We start from the raw sequence: 6,138 nt of genomic DNA, 5'->3' as shown, positions 1-6,138 counted from the left end.
AAAAATAGACCCTTGTTGTTGGCGACTCGTGAGTGAAAAACAAAAAAGAAAAGGGAAAAGAAAAGGGCACCCTTCCTTTTGCAATGACATTGCATGCAGGCGTAGTTAGGGAATTGGACGATGGGCAATCAATCCCTCTCACAGACCCCAACTCTCTCTCACCCCCAGTGACAAAGAAAAGCTCTAGAGGTTTTTACCATCTCTGAACATAAGGCCTGCATACGACAGATAAGTGATGGATAAAGTGATGAGCTTCTCTCTCTACCTGTGCTGTTCAGCTACTCTGTGTATAGATAGGGCCACCATTACTCTTATTGCTCTCCTCCCTCTCTTTCTTTGTCTTTCCCATTATTACACAACAATTTGCACTCCCAAAAAAACAAATTCCCAGTGTCGAGAAAGGGGAAAATGATTCCATGAATGTGTAAATGCAGTTGAGATACATATGCGCCAAACGGGAGAGAGAGAGAGAGAGATGCCTGTGCAGAAAGAGACAAGAGTGGGCTTCATTACTGTCTATCACATTGGGGAAGGGGAGGAAACAAAGAAGTGAAAATCTCCTTACTACTTCGTAGTTTGCTCTTGTTTTATCCTGCGCCTCCCACCCTGCTCCCCCCCACCACTGGAAGGGGATCTCATGGGCTGAAATACTCTAGATTGCCGCTACAGCTAAACGATAGACGGAACCGGTTGGCGGGATTGGTGGGATCATGGATGCCCATGAAGAAGCGCATCAGATTGGTGGGTACCCCAGACAAAAAGCTTTCAAAAATTATGACATTTTGTAAGATTTCTTCATAGAAAGGCATTTACCTGGAAATATGATTTAAAATGGCTATTTTTTTTTTCCTAATTTTAGAGCCTTTCCTTTGAGACTTCAGGCTTTCCTTAAAGAAATTTCTAGATTGGAACTTGTGGTTTAGTAGGGCTGCACGATGTCTAAGTTTTTGGACTGAGATGAGTAAAAATAGGAGTGAAAGCACCAGGGCCACCCTTGATTTGAGTAGGCTAGGACCCCCACCTATGCCAACCAAGGAGAGACAATGTTTGAGTTGAGAGAGACTCTAGTGTTGTAGAGAGAGAGAGAAAGAGAGAGAAGGGTTTTGACTCGCGAGAAGAGAGAACATGATTTCTACCAATCAATGATTGCCGAGGCTTTGGACTTCCGCAAATTCATAGATTTTCGCTATTTTTTAAGGACACTCCATAAACTCCCTAAAGTCTTGACTCGAAGTTAAGAGTGGTCAAACAAACCAACCAAATGCTATATGAACTTGACTATACGAATTTGTAAAACTTAAATTTACTTAGGCATAGCTTCATGTTTAGAGTTTGATAAACTTGGACTTCAACAATTGTTGGATGGATGAGTGTGTAACAAGCCTTGCTTAAACTAAGAAAATTTAGATTAGGCTAGCATGTAACGAGTTTTAGACTAATACAATAAGTTTTAGAAAAATTGTAAGTATAATCCCCACATTGTGAACTACGAAAACATCATGACCTTTTGTAAGGGAGGAATTGCATATCTAACTAGGTGGGGTTGGGAGTAAGAGGTATGTGGTGCCTCCCAAGGAGAAACTTGTGATGCTAAGCACCATATGGAGAGGTAAGGGGGGGGAAAACCGTTTTCCCATGTGGGAAAATATTAGAAACTTCTAGTATAAGATAATTATAAGGGGTTTCACACATAGATTGTGTCCATACCCTTGCACGTCATTGCTTTGTCATTTTGACCTTCGTAAAGAAAACTATATCCTTGCTTATTGAACTTATGGTAAAGTTCTATGTCCCACAACACAATTTCTAGATTCTTGGGATATTGGTAAGCTATGGCATATGCAAAAGGTCCTTATTATTGGTAAGGTTGGTTACACACCAAATGAGAGAAACCCAATCGTTGCCCAAGGTGTAGGCATGCAGTTTTTTAAACTCGGTGTGGACATGGCACATAACTTTTAGACACCAAAGATACACATTTTGTAATTAAAAAAAGAGGAAAAATAATAAATATTGTTTCAAAATGCAAAAAGTGCACCCTTGTCTATCCCTTTACAAACTTGGGTAGGGAGGCTCTTTGTCCAAAAGTGAATTGAGAGTTTAGCAAGTAAATACATATTCTCTATGTTGTGTAAAGAAGGTGGACAGCCAACCCATAAATAAGTTCTTTGATTAGTTAACACTTACAAGGTGGATGTGTGCCATTTGGTGTTTAACCAGCCCAAGGACGAACGATAACCCTTGCTTGCCCTCAGAACAATCCAAGTATACATTTACATACTAAGGGTGGTTACACACAACCTCGGGCAACTTGGGGTTATGTGCAAGTTGTCCATTGCTATGGTTACACACTAAACTGAGCCCAAATGTTTCACCAAAAGAGGCTTGGCCCATTGGTAATGAGATTTAGGCGTGTGGGGATTGGTGGGGGTTCAATTCTTATCAGTCTTGCAGTACCCTTTTTGAATAAATGTGTTGTTGTCTTGTGCATTGGGGGCGCCCGAATTTCAGGATAGGGGAAATCCCCCGCCCAGAAGTGTTCGCTAACCGCGAATATCGAGTCCAACGACCTTTTGACACAGTGTGCAGCGGACGTCTCTTTTTTCACCTCTTGTCCATCCATAGCCTGGTGTGTAACTAGCCTAAAAGGTGCCCCAATCATCAGAAAGTGAAGCTTGACCTGGTGTATAACCTTTTGACGCAGTGCAGCGGACGTCTCTTTTTCCACCTCTTGTCCATCCAAAGCCCGGTGTGTAACCCACCTAAATGGTGCCCCAATCATCAGAAAGTGAAGCTTGATCTCATGGTTTAAATACTCCAATGCACATTTATAATATTTAATAAAAAATGTCTTGTTGTTTGATATCAATATAGGGGAAATTGCCCGCCCGAAAGCGTCTAACCTTCGCAAAATGCGCGACCTACGTCATTACGACACATGGTTGTTGGGCGCTTTTATTTTAAAAGAGGGCAAGGGAGATTGCCCACCCGAAAGCGTCCAACGTCCTCAAAATGCACGACCTATGTCATTGAGACACCTGGCCGATGGACACCTTTTTTTTCTTCAAACTTGTCCGTCCGCGCTGGTGTGTAAAGAGCCTAAGATCCAATCTAAACCTTTTGCTATTGGCTCACCGGCCTTTAAAGAAGGAAGAAAATTTATCTTAGGTAGGCAAGTGGGTAGGTAACCCGCGGTTAGAATCAGGGCGGGGGAAGGGGCCTTACGGACTGGGCGGGCGGGCCCAGCGGCGGCGGACGCGATTGGCCTAGCAACAAGATACCGACGGGCCCTGACGGAACCTTGACCCAACGGGCAGGATCTGACGGACCGGCGGGATCTTCCCCACCCCACCCGGATTCCGTCGTCCCTTCCCCGCCCTCACTTTCCACTTTTCTGACGCTTGCGCTTTTTGAGAGTCCACGTGGCAGCCCCTTCGCCACTGGCTCCTTACCATATCCGTCTTCCAACCAATCGTCGCATAAACCATTCGAAGTTAATTTTTTTAAAAAAAATATTGTGGTAACCCTGGTTAACTGTTGTGGTTAAAGATGTAACTGAGTGGAAGAAACAATAAGAAGGAAAGTAATCAAGGGAAGCAAGCAGTTAGATGGACGCCCTATTGTTCACACGTCTCTCTCTCTCTCTCTCTCTCTCTCTCTCTCTCTCTCTCACACACACACACACACACATTTGGATTGTCACACCTGTTGGAGACGACGACGCCAAGATCACCACTCAACCCTAATAGCCTAAGATCTGTCCACTAGGACGAACCCATGTATCAACAACAAGAACAACCAGCCTACCTAGATCAAATGATGAATGTTGTTAGTTCAATGCTACACCAAATGAGTGCCACAAATCATACCTTATTGGCCTTTATGGAACATCAACAACAACGACCAATAACCACTTCAGATCCCAGAGTCCGCCCGTGCTCTTTTGCTGCATTGCCCACAAAAGATATACTATCGTGGCTGGACCATTTTGATAATGTTGCGAGTTATCATGCCTAGTCAGATGAACAAAATACAAAGGAAATCTTGACACTTTTAGAGGGCATTGCTACTACCTGGTATGTACAGCAACTAGAACATATCAAACTCAATTGGTCACAACTTAAAAAATCTTTAATAAGGCACTTTGCCAACCAAAACATCACACAATCAGCCTTGAAGCAGTTAAGAAAGTGCGAACAACAACCAGGTGAAACCGTTGCTCAGTTTGCAATCAAATTCAATCAAATCATCATAGGGGCAGATCATGCAATATCTGAATCCATGAAACTCTTCTTTTTGTGGCCCTAATTAAGACCGGATGTGGCACAACGAGTGCAAGATCAAGTACCATAGACTCTACATGATGCCATACAAATAGCACAATGGATAGAAGGAACTATTGAAGATGTTGAATTCCAAAGAGTAAACTAAAGACAAAAGTCACATTGGATGGACCAATTCCGATGGAAATTGATGTTCAAAATACACAGATAGCTGACAAACGGTCATTACCAAACATGGATTCACAAGGCCGTCCCAAATGTATTTATTGCAATAAGTATGGCCATGTGAAAAAGTATTGCAACCATCTTAAATCCTGACAATAGCAAGTCCAAAATGTTCAACTTACAACCAGCAATGCAGCTACACTAGCAAGTGTCCAAGAAAACCTTTGAGCGAATGGCTGTTGGGAGTTGTAAATTTACAACTTCAAACACAAGAAGCACATCCCATATCGGTGCTTTTTGGTGACACTCAGTATCTCTATCACACACAACAACACGCCATAGTACCATTACCTTTAGCAGGCCAAACATTGTATCATGCAGCATATTTACTCCCACATTAGTTATTTCCCATTACCTTAGGTTGTGACTCGCTTAGGAAGCATCATGCAATATTAAATTTTCAAGATGAGCAGTAAGAACTCCCTAATTCTGCACCTATACCATTCACCACGTTACCAAAAACTAATTATTTTCAGCAGGTACAGCTTGGAGAGGTACCAACACAACAATGACTACACGACATACAAAGAATAGTCCGAAGATATTCTCAGATATTACCAACAACAACAAAACAGACCACCATCAATGCACCCATATCTCATGACATTCCAACATATCCTGGTCCACCAATCAAGATGCCCATGCACAGGAGATCACCTAAGGAATTTCAAATAATCAATGACGCATTTAAAGACATGTTAGCAAAAGATGTGATAGACCCATCAAAAAGTCCATGGGTTACTGTACCACATCTAGTGAAAAAAGAAAATGGCCAATATTGATTATGTGTGGATTACAGACCTTTTAACAAAATAACCATTCGAGATGTCTATCCACTTCCAAGGCTGGATGACTTACTGGATCAGTTAGGAACTCAAAATATTTTACATCTCTTGATTTGGCTGTAGAATACTAGCAAATTCCATTAAAAAGACAATATGCACCCAAAACAACTTTTTGCACCCCAATGGGTCTATTTCAATTCAAGGTTATGCCTTTTGGATTGACAAATCCTCCAACGACATTTCAACGAATGGGAAATGATTTATTTCAAGACCTTGACCTTATTGAAAAGAAAGTACTTGTCATATACTTAGATGATATACTCATCCATACCTATACTCATCAATACCTCAACATGGAGTAAGCACCTCAAAGTCCTTGATGACTGCAACAATACAACTTAAAAATTCAGTATAAGAAATGCAAGTGGGGAGCAACTACAATGAAGTTTCTTGGGCACATCATTTCGGCAACATGCGTAAAAGTGGATTCGACAAAGATACTAGCTATCAAACAATATGCAACACCCAAGAATGTAAAGCAATTGCAGAGATTTCTTGGAATGATGGCAAGTTCTCTAGAATTTATCCCAAATGCAACATCAATTATATATCCCTTAAGGAAGCTGTTGAAAAAATGCAAGAAATATATGTATCAATGGACAGAGAATTGCCAACAAGCATTTGAGAAAATAAAAGATCTCATTGCACAATCATCTCTTTTGCAATATCCAAAATTTACAAAACCCTTTTTATTAAATACTGATGCATCTGATCAAGGTTTAAGAGCTATTTTATTATAGGAGAAAGAAGGCCAAGGCTGGCATCCCATATGTTACATAAGTCGT

The sequence above is a fragment of the Lygodium microphyllum genome, chromosome 26, assembly GCF_053477565.2.
Source record: "Lygodium microphyllum isolate KBCC chromosome 26, Lygodium_microphyllum_v1.1.10, whole genome shotgun sequence".
NCBI classification, from domain to species: Eukaryota; Viridiplantae; Streptophyta; class Polypodiopsida; order Schizaeales; family Lygodiaceae; genus Lygodium; species Lygodium microphyllum.
The sequence above is the reverse complement of the archived record's forward strand: the minus strand, read 5'-3'. Positions refer to the sequence as shown.